Source organism: Drosophila virilis, unplaced genomic scaffold (genome assembly GCF_030788295.1).
Source record: "Drosophila virilis strain 15010-1051.87 unplaced genomic scaffold, Dvir_AGI_RSII-ME tig00001507, whole genome shotgun sequence".
In the NCBI taxonomy this organism is placed as follows: Eukaryota; Metazoa; Arthropoda; class Insecta; order Diptera; family Drosophilidae; genus Drosophila; species Drosophila virilis.
The window spans coordinates 133,448-150,751 of record NW_027212839.1 but is presented as its reverse complement, the minus strand read 5'-3'; the positions used below and the strand labels follow the sequence as shown (position 1 = coordinate 150,751).

General features: G+C 37.5%; 2 pseudogenes; both read right to left on the bottom strand.

Moving 5' to 3' along the window:
- Positions 1 to 1,883: 1,883 nt before the first annotated feature.
- LOC6635994 (uncharacterized) lies at positions 1,884 to 3,321 on the bottom strand (annotated as a pseudogene).
- A 7,620-nt stretch (positions 3,322 to 10,941) lies between these two features.
- LOC116649780 (heterogeneous nuclear ribonucleoprotein K homolog) lies at positions 10,942 to 12,371 on the bottom strand (annotated as a pseudogene).
- Positions 12,372 to 17,304: the final 4,933 nt, after the last annotated feature.

The following is a 17,304-nucleotide window of genomic DNA, read 5'->3' as shown; positions in this document are numbered from 1 at the left end:
TTTGGTCTTAAGAATGCACCTGCAACGTTCCAACGTTGTATGAACAATTTCTTAGAAGATTTAATTTTTAAGGAATGTCTGGTCTACTTAGACGACATTATTTTTTCCACTTCATTGGAGGAACACATTTTGTCGCTACAAAAGGTATTTAAGAAGCTTAGAGAAGCTAACTTAAAACTACAGTTGGATAAATGCGAGTTTATGAGAAAAGAAACTGAATTTCTCGGTCACATCATGACAACTGAGGGTATAAAACCAAATCCCAACAAGATACAAGCAATTTTCAAATTCCCAATTCCAAAAACCCCAAAACAATTAAATCATTTCTAGGATTATGTGGTTTCTATAGGAAATTTATACAAAATTTCGCTGATATAGTAAAACCATTAACACTTAAATTAAAAAAGGGAGCAAAAATCAATATAAAAAACAGAGAGTTCAAACTAGCGTTTGAAAAGCTAAAAGTACTCATAACATCCGACCCAATTTTAATATACCCTAACTTCGAAAAACCATTTTCATTAACTTCAGACGCGAGTAATATGGCAATAGGGGCCGTCCTTTCGCAAGAGCATAAGCCTATATGCTATGCAAGTAGAACTCTCAACGAGCATGAGTTAAATTATTCAACGATTGAAAAAGAATTATTAGCAATCGTTTGGGCCACTAAATACTTAAGGTCCTATCTCTTTGGTCGACAATTTCAAATCCTTAGTGATCACAGACCACTCGTCTGGTTAAATAACATGAAAGAACCTAACATGAAATTACAAAGATGGAAAATCAAGCTAAATGAGTTTGATTTCCAAATTAAATACGTCCCAGGAAAAGAAAATTATGTGGCAGATGCTCTGTCCAGAATTCAATTAAACGAAAACTTCTTAGGCGAAGATACAATTAGCACAAGAGCAACAATACATAGTGCTCAAGAAGACAACAGTAACCATTTATAAATCACAGAAAGACCACTTAATTATTATAATCGACAAATAGAATTTTTAAAAGGAACTGAGAACGAAACAAATTATAAATGAACCTACAAAATTTAACAATGTATTCCAGATAATTACAATAACCATTTTTGTAATCATATTAATAAGTTTAACACTGTATTTGACATATAAGTTCAAAAGCATACCTAAGAAATTAATTATAAAATATAAAAAACCCAAAGTAGAAGAAACACCTACAATAATAGGTGATACACCAATTGTAAAGGAAGACAATGTTACACTATATCCAAACTTAAACACCTGAGGACAGGCACTTTTCTAATGGTTGGGGGAGTGACATATCCATAGTCGCACCCGCCCTTTAACATAACTTAGCACATAAGCATAAGCACAATTATAAACATTTCTTATATTGTAAACAAAGAGCCTGGTGATAACATCGACATTGGTCAAGATCAAACTGTCCCCCTTTGGTAGACATAAACAATTCACCCTAAATATCACGCCACTGTCAATGTTCCCATCAGAGTACTATCCCACGCATAATTGCTGACGCAGCTCAAACTTCACTCAATTTTGACCCAACTCTCTCAAAGCGAAGTATGCTAGCGACCGCAACAGTTAGATAAATCAGTTCATATTCGGGAAGCAAATCTGAATGTACTCAACAAAAGTAGCCGTTAAGTGAAAATAATAAATTGAAATATATTTTTTATAGTAACCTAACGTGTAAAACTTAATTATATATATATTGTATGCTCGTATAGAGAATTGTAGGTTGGCTTGTGGGGCACATTTGTAATATATATATGTAGCAGGGGGGTTGGGTTGGGTTGGGTCGAGTTGGTTTGGGGGACGGGGTAGGGAGTATGTTGAAATTACTTAAACTTAGAAAAGAATTATATTACTCTCTAGATATTGGGGATACACTCAATAATCAGTTGCTTATGTTTTCTTTTTTCTTTCTTTTGTTTTTTTTTTTTTTTGTTTTAGTAAACTTTAAAGTTAAACGTGGATGCAGCTCCTCCTCCTTATCTGGGCTGTTTTGTTGTTGAAGTCCACTTAAATGTTCCGCCTGCCATTCTCGTGCACATTTTATTCTGTTTGCGACAACAACCTCTGTTGCAGCAGATACTGGGCCATTTGTATTTGCTTGGGTGTGCTCGAGATGGTGATGATGCGATCATTTCAGCCGGGCAGCGGCTCATCAATCGTTATATACGCGCTCGACTCGTTACCGCCGCCGCCGCCGCCCGCGTGAAGCCGCCAGCTCCGTTGTTAGCACCAAGTCCGCCGACGCCACCATTGTTGACGGCGCCCAGGCCATTGCCCAGACCGCTGTTGCCGGCGCCGTAGCCAGCGCCCAGGCCGTTGCCCAGGCTGTTGTTGCCGGCACCGAAGCCGCCGGCGCCGCCGCTGTTGCTGCCCTGGCTCTAGCCATAGTTGCCCAGGCTGGGCAAAATACTGGTACCGCCGCCACCGCCGCCGCCGAGCGGGTTGCCGCCACCAAAGTCGTTGGGCCCGTTGCCGAAATTGTTGCCAAAGTTGCCGCCGCCGAATGGACCGCAGCCGCCATTGTTGCCAACGCCGAGGCCATCGGCGTCGCTGCCGCCGCCATTTGCCCAGGGATTGATGAGGGATTGTCGCGTGGTCCGCCCATGCCGCCGAGCCCAGTGGCGCCGCCGACGCCAGCACCGCCGCCGCCGCCACGGCCGCCACCAAAGCGATCATTGCCGCGGCCACCGTTGCCGCCGCCGCCGCCGCCACCACCGAATCCACCACCGCCACCTCCAGCACCTCCGCCGCCGCGATTGCCGCCACGTTGACTGGGACATGTGCTGCCGGTGCCGGTGCCATAGCCGCCATACTCATCCGCATAGACGCGGTCAAAGTTCATCGGATCATAGTTGTGTATCGGCCCCTTGATGGGTGTGTCACGTGTCAAGGTTATCACATCACGCACAGCATCAATCACCTGGCTCTGCTTGCCCACAGTCTGGACGACACGATCCGTGCTCTGCGGCGCCACATTTGAGAAGACCTTCAAAAAGCGACAGCCAATGCGATCGCGTATCTCCTTGATCTTCTGGCCACCCTTGCCAATGACGCAGCCGGCCAGACTCGGATGGATTAATAGGCGCACATCGAATTCTTCATCGCGCTCTTCAAAGTATTTCAGCATTTCGGTTATGATCTCCAGCGTGGAATCGATATCCGTAGAGATTTGTATGGTGCGTTCGGGGCATTGGGAATCGTCCACAGACACAGTGGCTTTATACTGAGTGCGCATCTTCTGTATGTGTTAACCTCCCTTGCCGATGACAGCGCCGGCAATACTGCTTGGTATCAGTATTCGCACCGTTTCCTCGTCATCATCTATCTGACATAAGAACGATCTGTCGAAAACTAGGTTTTTGATTAAAAACCTATTTATATCCTTGCAGAGGGTATTAGAAGAAGGAAGGAGCAGGAGACATTTCCGATCCGATGATCAGCATCAACAGTCGAGTCGATATAGCCATGTCCGTCTGTTCCTCTGTCCTTCTGACCGTCTGTCCGTCTGTCTGTTTCTACGCGAACTAGTCTCTCAGTCTTAAAGCCATCTTTATGAAACTTTGCAAAAGTCCCTCTTTCTGTTGCACGCAGAACATATGTCAAAGCCATAAAGCTGCCACAAAAACGATCGGTCGAAAATTAAGTTGTTGTATGAAAAAACATTTGGGTTTTAAAAATATCTTGACCAAACTCGGCATTTATTAGTTTTACTATACCCCTCATATATGCAAAATCCTATTAAGATCGGACCACTATATCATATAGCTGCCATAGGAACGATTGGTCGAAAATTAAGTTGTTGAAAGAAAAAAACATTTTGTTTATCAAGATATCTTGACCAAACACGGCATTTATTAGTTCTACTTTACTCCGCATATATATGCAAAATCCTATTACGATCGGACCAATATATCATATAGCTGCCATAGCAACGATCGGTCAAAAATTAAGTTGTATGAAAAACCATTTTGCTTATCAAGATATCATAACCAAACTCGGTATTTATTGGATTAACTATACTCCTCATAGATATTCAAAATTCTATTAATATCGGACCACTATATCATATAGCTACCATAAGAACGATCGGTCGAAAATTAAGTTCTTGTATGAAAAACATTTCGTATTTCAAGATATCTTGACCAAACTCGACAATTATTAGTTTTACTATACTCCTCCTATATATGCTTAACCCTATTTAGATCGGACTACTATATTATATAGCTGCGATAAGAACGATCCGTCGAAAATTAAGTTGAATGAAAACATTTTGTCTTTAAGATATCTTGACCAAACTCGGAATTTATTAGTTTAGATGCCATAGGAACGATCGGTCGCACATTAAATTGTATGAAAAAACATTTGGTTCTTCAAGCTATCTTGCCCAAACTCGACATTTATTAGCTGCGCAATGCTCATCATATACATGCTAAGTCCCATTATGATCAGACCCCTATATCATAAAGCTGCCATAGAGACGATCGGTCGAAAATTAATTTGTTGTTTGAAAAAACATCCGGCTTTTCAAGTTATCTTGAACAAACTCGGCATTTATTAGTTTTACTATACTCTCATATATATGCAAAATCCTATTAAGATCGGACCACTATATAGTGATATATAAAGCTGCCATAGAAACGATCGGTCGAAAATTAAGTTGTTGTATGAAAAAACATTTTGTTTGTCAAGATATCATGACCAAACTAGGCATTTATTAGTTTTACTATACTCCTCACAGAAATGCAAAATCCAATTAATATCGGACCACTATATCATATAGCTACCATCGAAACGATCGGTCGAAAATTAAGTTGTTGTATGAAAAAAAAATTGGTGTTTCAAGATATCTTAACCAACTCGGCATTTATTAGTTTTACTATACTCTCATATATATGCAAAATCCTATTAAGATCGGACTCCTATATATATAGCTTCCATAGGAACGATCGGTCGAAATGTAAGTTGTTGTATGAAAAAACATTTTGTTTATCAAGATATCATGACCAAACTCGGCATTTATCAGTTTTACTTAACTCCTCACAGATATGCAAAATTCAATTAATATCGGACCACTATATCATATAGCTACCATCGGAACGATCGGTCGAAAATTAAGTTGTTATATGAAAAAACAATTGGTATTTCAAGATATCTTGACCAACTCGGCATTTATTAGATTTACTATACTCTCATATATATACAAAATCCTATTAAGATCGGACCCCTATATATATAGCTGCCATAGGAACGATCGGTCGAAAATTAAGTTGTTGTATGCATAAGCAATTGGTGTTTCAAGATATCTTGACCAGCTCGGCATTTATTAGTTTGATTATACTCTCATATATATGCAAACTCCTATTAAGACCGGACCACTATATTATAAAGCTGCCATGGAAACGATCGTTCGAAAATTAAGTTGTTTGAAAAAACATCTGGCTTTTCAAAATATCTTGACCAAACTCGGTATTTATTAGTTTTACTATACTCTTCATATACATGCAAAATCCTCTTAAGATCGGACCACTATATCATATAGCTGCCATAGGAACGATCGGTCGAAAATTAAGTTGTTGTATGAAAAAACAATTGGTGTTTCAAGATATCTTGACCAACTCGGCATTTTTTAGTTTTACTATACTCCTCATATATATGCAAAATCCTATTGAGATCGGACCACTATATTATAAAGCTGCCATGGAAACGATCGTTCGAAAATTAAGTTGTTTGAAAAAACATCTGGCTTTTCAAAATATCTTGACCAAACTCGGTATTTATTAGTTTTACTATACTCTCATATATCTACAAAATCCTATTAAGATCGGACCCCTATATATATAGCTGCCATAGGAACGATCGGTCGAAAATTAAGTTGTTGTATGAAAAAACAATTGGTGTTTCAAGATATCTTGACCAACTCGGCATTTATTAGTTTTACTATACTCTCATACATATGCAAACTCCTATCGGACCACTATATCATAAAGCTGACATAGAAACGATCGTTCGAAAATTAAGTTGTTTGAAAAAACATCTGGCTTTTCAAAATATCTTGACCAAACTCGGTAATTATTAGTTTTACTATACTCTTCATATACATGCAAAATCCCCTTAAGATCGGACCACTATATCATAAAGCTGCCATTGAAACGATCGTTCGAAAATTAGGTTGTTTGAAAAAACATCTGGAATTTTAAAATATCTTGACCAAACTCGGTATTTATAAGTTTTACTATACTCTTCATATAAATGCAAAATCCTATTAAGGTCGGAGCACCATATCATATAGCTACCATAGGAACGATCGGTCGAAAATTAGGTTGTTGTATGCAAAAACAATTGGTGTTTCAAGATATCTTGACCAACTCGGCATTTATTAGTTTTATTATACTCCTCATATATATGCAAACTCCTATTAAGATCGGACCACTATATTATAAAGCTGCTATGGAAACGATCGTTCGAAAATTAAGTTGTTTGAAAAAACATCTGGCTTTTCAAAATATCTTGACCAAACTCGGTATTTATTAGTTTTACTATACTCTTCTTATACATGCAAAATCCTCTTAAGATCGGACCACTATATCATATAGCTGCCATAGGAACGATCGGTCGAAAATTAAGTTGTTGTATGAAAAAACAATTGGTGTTTCAAGATATATTGACCAACTCGGCATTTTTTCGTTTTACTATACTCCTCATATATATGCAAAATCCTATTGAGATCGGACCACTATATTATATAGCTGCCATAGGAACGAACGGTCGAAAATGAGGTTGTTGTATGAAAAACGTTTTTGTCATCCAAGATATTTTGATTGAGCACGGCATTTAAAGATTTCACTATGCTCCCTTCATTTTTGCAAAATCTTATTTACATCGGACTACTATATCGTATATCTGACATAGGAACGATCTGTCGAAAAGTAGGTTTTTGATAAAAAACCTTTTTATATCCTTGTAGAGGGTATTAGAAGAAGGAAGGAGAAGGAGACATTTCCGATCCCATAAAGTATATATATTCTTGATCAGCATCAACAGCCGAGTCGATATAGCCATGTCCGTCTGTTCCTCTGTCCTTCTGACCATCTGTCCGTCTGTCTGTTCCTATGCGATCTAGTCTCTCAGTCTTAAAGCTATCTTTATGAAACTTTGGAGAAGTCCCTCTTTCTGTTGCACGCAGCACATATGTCAAAACCAGCTGGATCGGAACACTAAATCATAAAGCTGCCATAGAAACGATCGGTCGAAATGTAAGTTGTTGTATGAAAAAACATTTTGTTTATCAAGATATCATGACCAAACTGGGCATTTATCAGTTTTACTTAACTCCTCACAGATATGCAAAATTCAATTAATATCGGACCACTATATCATATAGCTACCATCGGAACGATCGGTCGAAAATTAAGTTGTTATATGAAAAAACAATTGGTATTTCAAGATATCTTGACCAACTCGGCATTTATTAGATTTACTATCCTCTCATATATATACAAAATCCTATTAAGATCGGACCCCTATATATATAGCTGCCATAGGAACGATTGGTCGAAAATTAAGTTGTTGTATGCAAAAATAATTGGTCTTTCAAGATATCTTGACCAACTCTGCATTTATTAGTTTGATTATACTCTCATATATAAGCAAACTCCTATTAAGATCGGACCACTATATTATAAAGCTGCCATGGAAACGATCGTTCGAAAATTAAGTTGTTTGAAAAAACATCTGGCTTTTCAAAATATCTTGACCAAACTCGGTATTTATTAGTTTTACTATACTCTTCATATACATGCAAAATCCTCTTAAGATCAGACCACTATATCATATAACTGCCATAGGAACGATCGGTCGAAAATTAAGTTGTTGTATGAAAAAACAATTGGTGTTTCAAGATATCTTGACCAACTCGGCATTTTTTAGTTTTACTATACTCCTCATATATATGCAAAATCCTATTAAGATCGGACCACTATATTATAAAGCTGCCATGGAAACGATCGTTCGAAAATTAAGTTGTTTGAAAAAACATCTGGCTTTTCAAAATATCTTGACCAAACTCGGTATTAATTAGTTTTACTATACTCTTCATATACATGCAAAATCCTCTTAAGATCGGACCACTATATCACAAAGCTGCCATTGAAACGATCGTTCGAAAATTAGGTTGTTTGAAAAAACATCTGGATTTTCAAAATATCTTGACCAAACTCGGTATTTATAAGTTTTACTATACTCTTCATATAAATGCAAAATCCTATTAAGGTCGGAGCACCATATCATATAGCTACCATAGGAACGATCGGTCGAAAATTAGGTTGTTGTATGAAAAAACATTTTGTTTTTCAAGATATCTTGACCAAACTCGGCATTTTTTGTTTTACTATACTAGTTTGATTATACTCTCATATATATGCAAACTCCTATTAAGATCGGACCACTATATTATAAAGCTGCCATGGAAACGATCGTTCGAAAATTAAGTTGTTTGATAAATCATCTGGCTTTTCAAAATATCTTGACCAAACTCGGTATTTATTAGTTTTACTATACTCTTCTTATACATGCAAAATCCTCTTAAGATCGGACCACTATATCATATAGCTGCCATAGGAACGATCGGTCGAAAATTAAGTTGTTGTATGAAAAAACAATTGGTGTTTCAAGATATCTTGACCAACTCGGCATTTTTTAGTTTTACTATACTCTTCATATACATGCAAAATCCTCTTAAGATCGGACCACTATATCACAAAGCTGCCATTGAAACGATCGTTCGAAAATTAGGTTGTTTGAAAAAACATCTGGATTTTCAAAATATCTTGACCAAACTCGGTATTTATAAGTTTTACTATACTCCTCATATATATGCAAAATCCTATTGAGATCGGACCACTATATTATAAAGCTGCCATGGAAACGATCGTTCGAAAATTAAGTTGTTTGAAAAAACATCTGGCTTTTCAAAATATCTTGACCAAACTCGATATTTATTAGTTTTACTATACTCTCATATATCTACAAAATCCTATTAAGATCGGACCCCTATATATATAGCTGCCATAGGAACGATCGGTCGAAAATTAAGTTGTTGTATGAAAAAACAATTGGTGTTTCAAGATATCTTGACCAACTCGGCATTTATTAGTTTTACTATACTCTCATACATATGCAAACTCCTATCGGACCACTATATCATAAAGCTGACATAGAAACGATCGTTCGAAAATTAAGTTGTTTACTATACTCTTCATATAAGTGCAAAATCCTATTAAGGTCGGAGCACCATATCATATAGCTACCATAGGAACGATCGGTCGAAAATTAGGTTGTTGTATGAAAAAACAATTGGTGTTTCAAGATATCTTGACCAACTTGGCATTTATTAGTTTTACTATACTGTCATATATATGCAAACTCCTATTAAGATCGGACCACTATATCATAAAGCTGCCATAGAAACGATCGTTCGAAAATTAAGTTGTTTGAAAAAACATCTGGCTTTTCAAAATATCTTGACCAAACTCGGTATTAATTAGTTTTACTATACTCTTCATATACATGCAAAATCCTCTTAAGATCGGACCACTATATCACAAAGCTGCCATTGAAACGATCGTTCGAAAATTAGGTTGTTTGAAAAAACATCTGGATTTTCAAAATATCTTGACCAAACTCGGTATTTATAAGTTTTACTATACTCTTCATATAAATGCAAAATCCTATTAAGGTCGGACCACTATATCATATAGCTGCCATAGGAACGATCGGTCGAAAATTAGGTTGTTGTATGAAAAAACATTTTGTTTTTCAAGATATCTTGACCAAACTCGGCATTTTTTGTTTTGCTATACTCTTCATATACATGCAAAATCCTATTAAGATCGGACCACTATATCATATAGCTGCCATAGGAACGATCGGTCGAAAATTAAGTTGTTGTATGCAAAAACAATTGGTGTTTCAAGATATCTTGACCAACTCGGCATTTATTAGTTTGATTATACTCTCATATGTATGCAAACTCCTATTAAGATCGGACCACTATATTATAAAGCTGCCATGGAAACGATCGTTCGAAAATTAAGTTGTTTGATAAATCATCTGGCTTTTCAAAATATCTTGACCAAACTCGGTATTTATTAGTTTTACTATACTCTTCTTATACATGCAAAATCCTCTTAAGATCGGACCACTATATCATATAGCTCCCATAGGAACGATCGGTCGAAAATTAAGTTGTTGTATGAAAAAACATTTGGGTTTTTAAGATATCTTGACCAAACTCGGCTTTTATTAGTTTTACTATACTCCTCATATATATGCAAAATCCTATTAATGTCGGACCACTATACCGACGATCGGTCGAAAATCAATTTGTTGTATGAAAAAACATTTTGTTTTTCAAGATATCTTGACCAAACTCGGCATTTATTGGTTGTACTATACTCTTCATATACATGCAAAATCCTATTAAGATCGGACCACTATATCATATAGCTGCCATAGGAACAATCGGTCGAAAATTAGGTTGTTGTATAAAAAACGTTTTTGTTATCCAAGATATTTTGATTAAGCACGGCATTTAAAGATTTCACTATGCTCCCTTCATTTTTGCAAAATCTTATTTACATCGGACTACTATATCGTATATACTTTATTTGTTCATGCTCCTTATCATGTATAATATATATATATATTTTATGCTCGTATAGAGAATTGTAGGTTGGTTTGGGGGACAGGGTAGGGAGTATGTAGAAATTACTTAAACTTAGAAAAGAATTATATTACTCTCTAGATATTGGGGATACACTCAGTAATCAGTTACTTATGTTTTCTTTTTTCTTTCTTTTGCTTTTTTTTTTTTTTGTTTTAGTAAACTTTAAAGTTAAACGTGGATGCAGCTCCTCCTCCTTATCTGGGCTTTTTGATGTTGAAGTCCACTTAAATGTTCCGCCTGCCATTCTCGTGCACATTTTAGTCTTTTTGCGACACGAACCTCTGTTGCAGCAGATACTGGGCCATTTGTATTTGCTTGGGTGTGCCCGAGATGGTGATGATGCGATCATTTGAGCCGGGCAGCGGCTCATCAATCGTTATATACGCGCTCGACTCGTTGCGTATGCGCCGTATGCGATCGCCGCCCTTGCCAATTATGGCTCCAGCCAAATCCTTGGGTATGGTGACCTGTGTGCTGTTGTTGGGATCATGTCCCTGCGGTATGTTGGACGAGGCGTTGGCACTGTTGTTCGAGCCGCCATTACCGCCGCCGCCGCCGCCCGCGTGAAGCCGCCAGCTCCGTTGTTAGCACTAAGTCCGCCGACGCCACCATTGTTGACGGCACCCAGGCCATTGCCCAGACTGCTGTTGCCGGCGCCGTAGCCAGCGCCCAGGCCGTTGCCCAGGCTGTTGTTGCCGGCACCGAAGCCGCCGGCGCCGCCGCTGTTGCTGCCCTGGCTCTAGCCAAAGTTGCCCAGGCTGGGCAAATTACTGGTGCCGCCGCCACCGCCGCCGCCGAGCGGGTTGCCGCCACCAAAGTCGTTGGGCCCGTTGCCGAAACTGTTGCCAAAGTTGCCGCCGAATGGACCGAATGGCCGAATGGACCGTCGCCGCCAAAGTTGTTGCCGCCGAAGCCGCCGCCATTGTTGCCAACGCCGAAGCCATCGGCGTCGCTGCCGCCGCCATTTGCCCAGGGATTGATGAGGGATTGTCGCGAGGTCCGCCCATGCCGCCGAGCCCAGTGGCGCCGCCGACGCCAGCACCGAATCCACCACCGCCGCCACCTCCAGCACCTCCGCCGCCGCGATTGCCGCCACGTTGACTGGGACATGTGCTGCCGGTGCCGGTGCCATAGCCGCCATACTCATCCGCATAGACGCGGTCAAAGTTCATCGGATCATAGTTGTGTATCGGCCCCTTGATGGGTGTGTCACGTGTCAAGGTTATCACCTCACGCACAGCATCAATCACCTGGCTCTGCTTGCCCACAGTCTGGACGACACGATCCGTTCTCTGCGGCGCCACATTAGAGAAGACCTTCAAAAAGCGACAGCCAATGCGACCGCGTATCTCCTTGATCTTCTGGCCACCCTTGCCAATGACGCAGCCGCCCAGACTCGGATGGATTAATAGGCGCACATCGAATTCTTCATCACGCTCTTCAAAGTATTTCAGCATTTCGGTTATGATCTCCAGCGTGGAATCGATATCCGTAGAGATTTGTATGGTGCGTTCGGGGCATTGGGAATCGTCCACAGACACAGTGGCTTTAAACTGAGTGCGCATCTTCTGTATGTGTTAACCTCCCTTGCCGATGACAGCGCCGGCAATACTGCTTGGTATCAGTATTCGCACCGTTTCCTCGTCATCATCTATCTGACATTAGAACGATCTGTCGAAAACTAGGTTTTTGATTAAAAACCTATTTATATCCTTGCAGAGGGTATTAGAAGAAGGAACGAGCAGGAGACATTTCCGATCCCATTAAGTATATATATTCTTGATCAGAGAACAGTCGAGTCGATATAGCCATGTCCGTCTGTTCCTCTGTCCTTCTGACCGTCTGTCCGTCTGTCTGTTTTTACGCGAACTAGTCTCTCAGTCCTAAAGCCATCTTTATGAAACTTTGCAAAAGTCCCTCTTTCTGTTGCACGCAGAATATATGTCAAAGCCATAAAGCTGCCATAAAAACGATCGGTCGAAAATTAAGTTGTTGTATAAGAAAACATTTGGGTTTTCAAAATATCTTGACCAAACTCGGCATTTATTAGTTTTACTATACTCCTCATATATGCAAAAACCTATTAAGATCGGACCACTATATCATATAGCTGCCATAGGAACGATTGGTCGAAAATTAAGTTGTTGAAAGAAAAAAACATTTTGTTTATCAAGATATCTTGACCAAACACGGCATTTATTAGTTCTACTTTACTCCGCATATATATGCAAAATCCTATTACGATCGGACCAATATATCATATAGCTGCCATAGCAACGATCGGTCAAAAATTAAGTTGTATGAAAAACCATTTTGCTTATCAAGATATCATAACCAAACTCGGCATTTATTGGATTAACTATACTACTCATAGATATTCAAAATTCTATTAATATCGGACCACTATATCATATAGCTACCATAAGAACGATCGGTCGAAAATTAAGTTCTTGTATGAAAAACATTTCGTATTTCAAGATATCTTGACCAAACTCGACAATTATTAGTTTTACTATACTCCTCCTATATATGCTTAACCCTATTTAGATCGGACCACTATATTATATAGCTGCGATAAGAACGATCCGTCGAAAATTAAGTTGAATGAAAAAACATTTTGTCTTTAAGATATCTTGACCAAACTCGGAATTTATTAGTTTAGATGCCATAGGAACGATCGGTCGCAAATTAAATTGTATGAAAAAACATATGGTTCTTCAAGGTATCTTGCCCAAACTCGACATTTATTAGCTGCGCAATGCTCATCATATACATGCTAAGTCCCATTATGATCAGACCCCTATATCATAAAGCTGCCATAGAGACGATCGGTGGAAAATTAATTTGTTGTTTGAAAAAACATCCGGCTTTTCAAGTTATCTTGAACAAACTCGGCATTTATTAGTTTTACTATACTCTCATATATATGCAAAATCCTTATAAGATCGGACCACTATATAGTGATATATAAAGCTGCCATAGAAACGATCGGTCGAAAATTAAGTTGTTGTATGAAAAAACATTTTGTTTGTCAAGATATCATGACCAAACTAGGCATTTATTAGTTTTACTATACTCCTCACAGAAATGCAAAATCCAATTAATATCGGACCACTATATCATATAGCTACCATCGAAACGATCGGTCGAAAATTAAGTTGTTGTATGAAAAAACAATTGGTGTTTCAAGATATCTTAACCAACTCGGCATTTATTGGTTTTACTATACTCTCATATATATGCAAAATCCTATTAAGATCGGACTCCTATATATATAGCTTCCATAGGAACGATCGGTCGAAATGTAAGTTGTTTTATGAAAAAACCATTTTGTTTATCAAGATATCATGACCAAACTCGGCATTTATCAGTTTTACTTAACTCCTCACAGATATGCAAAATTCAATTAATATCGGACCACTATATCATATAGCTACCATCGGAACGATCGGTCGAAAATTAAGTTGTTATATGAAAAAACAATTGGTATTTCAAGATATCTTGACCAACTCGGCATTTATTAGATTTACTATACTCTCATATATATACAAAATCCTATTAAGATCGGACCCCGATATATATAGCTGCCATAGGAACGATCGGTCGAAAATTAAGTTGTTGTATGCAAAAACAATTGGTGTTTCAAGATATCTTGACCAACTCGGCATTTATTAGTTTGATTATATTCTCATATATATGCAAACTCCTATTAAGATCGGACCACTATATTATAAAGCTGCCATGGAAACGATCGTTCGAAAATTAAGTTGTTTGAAAAAACATCTGGCTTTTCAAAATATCTTGACCAAACTCGGTATATATTAGTTTTACTATACTCTTCATATACATGCAAAATCCTCTTAAGATCGGACCACTATATCATATAGCTGCCATAGGAACGATCGGTCGAAAATTAAGTTGTTGTATGAAAAAACAATTGGTGTTTCAAGATATCTTGACCAACTCGGCAATATTTTAGTTTTACTATACTCCTCATATATATGCAAAATCCTATTGAGATCGGACCACTATATTATAAAGCTGCCATGGAAACGATCGTTCGAAAATTAAGTTGTTTGAAAAAACATCTGGCTTTTCAAAATATCTTGACCAAACTCGGTATTTATTAGTTTTACTATACTCTCATATATCTACAAAATCCTATTAAGATCGGACCCCTATATATATAGCTGCCATAGGAACGATCGGTCGAAAATTAAATTGTTGTATGAAAAAACAATTGGTGTTTCAAGATATCTTGACCAACTCGGCATTTATTAGTTTTACTATACTCTCATACATATGCAAACTCCTATCGGACCACTATATCATAAAGCTGACATAGAAACGATCGTTCGAAAATTAAGTTGTTTGAAAAAACATCTGGCTTTTCAAAATATCTTGACCAAACTCGGTATTTATTAGTTTTACTATACTCTTCATATACATGCAAAATCCTCTTAAGATCGGACTACTATATCACAAAGCTGCCATTGAAACGATCGTTCGAAAATTAGGTTGTTTGAAAAAACATCTGGATTTTCAAAATATCTTGACCAAACTCGGTATTTATAAGTTTTACTATACTCTTCATATAAATGCAAAATCCTATTAAGGTCGGAGCACCATATCATATAGCTGCCATAGGAACGATCGGTCGAAAATTAAGTTGTTGTATGCAAAAACAATTGGTGTTTCAAGATATCTTGACCAACTCGCCATTTATTAGTTTGATTATACTCTCATATATATGCAAACTCCTATTAAGATCGGACCACTATATTATAAAGCTGCCATGGAAACGATCGTTCGAAAATTAAGTTGTTTGAAAAAACATCTGGCTTTTCAAAATATCTTGACCAAACTCGGTATATATTAGTTTTATTATACTCTTCATATACATGCAAAATCCTCTTAAGATCGGACCACTATATCATATAGCTGCCATAGGAACGATCGGTCGAAAATTAAGTTGTTGTATGAAAAAACAATTGGTGTTTCAAGATATCTTGACCATCTCGGCATTTTTTAGTTTTACTATACTCCTCATATATATGCAAAATCCTATTGAGATCGGACCACTATATTATATAGCTGCCATAGGAACGAACGGTCGAAAATGAGGTTGTTGTATGAAAAACGTTTTTGTCATCCAAGATATTTTGATTGAGCACGGCATTTAGAGATTTCACTATGCTCCCTTCATTTTTGCAAAATCTTATTTACATCGGACTACTATATCGTATATCTTACATAGGAACGATCTGTCGAAAAGTAGGTTTTTGATAAAAAACCTTTTTATATCCTTGCAGAGGGTATTAGAAGAAGGAAGGAGAAGGAGACATTTCCGATCCCATAAAGTATATATATTCTTGATCAGCATCAACAGCCGAGTCGATATAGCCATGTCCGTCTGTTCCTCTGTCCTTCTGACCATCTGTCCGTCTGTCTGTTCCTATGCGATCTAGTCTCTCAGTCTTAAAGCTATCTTTATGAAACTTTGGAGAAGTCCCTCTTTCTGTTGCACGCAGCACATATGTCAAAACCAGCTGGATCGGAACACTAAATCATAAAGCTGCCATAGAAACGATCGGTCGAAAATTAAGTTGTTGTATGAAAAAACATTTGGGTTTTCAAGATATCTTGACCAAACTCGGCATTTCTTAGTTTTACTATAATCCTCATATATATGCTAAATCCTATTAAGATCGGACCACTAAATTATATAGCTGCCATAAGAACGATCAGTCGAAAATTATGTTGAATGAGAAAACATTTGGTTCTTCAACATATATATTTATCAAACTCGACATTTATTAGCTGTACTATGCTCTTCATATAAATGCAAAATCCTATTAAGGTCGGAGCACCATATCATATAGCTACCATAGGAACGATCGGTCGAAAATTAGGTTGTTGTATGAAAAAACATTTGGGTTTTTAAGATATCTTGACCAAACTCGGCTTTTATTAGTTTTACTATACTCCTCATATATATGCAAAATCCTATTAATGTCGGACCACTATACCGACGATCGGTCGAAAATCAATTTGTTGTATGAAAAAACATTTTGTTTTTCAAGATATCTTGACCAAACTCGGCATTTATTGGTTGTACTATACTCTTCATATACATGCAAAATCCTATTAAGATCGGAACAATCGGTCGAAAATGAGGTTGTTGTATAAAAAACGTTTTTGTTATCCAAGATATTTTGATTAAGCACGGCATTTAAAGATTTCACTATGCTCCCTTCATTTTTGCAAAATCTTATTTACATCGGACTACTATATCGTATATACTTTATTTGTTCATGCTCCTTGTCATGTATAATATATATATATTTTATGCTCGTATAGAGAATTGTAGGTTGGTTTGGGGGATGGGGTAGGGAGTATGTAGAAATTACTTAAACTTAGAAAATAATTATATTACTCTCTAGATATTGGGGATACACTCAATAATCAGTTGCTTATGTTTTCTTTTTTCTTTCTTTTGCTTTTTTTTTTTTTTGTTTTAGTAAACTTTAAAGTTAAACGTGGATGCAGCTCCTCCTCCTTATCTGGGCTTTT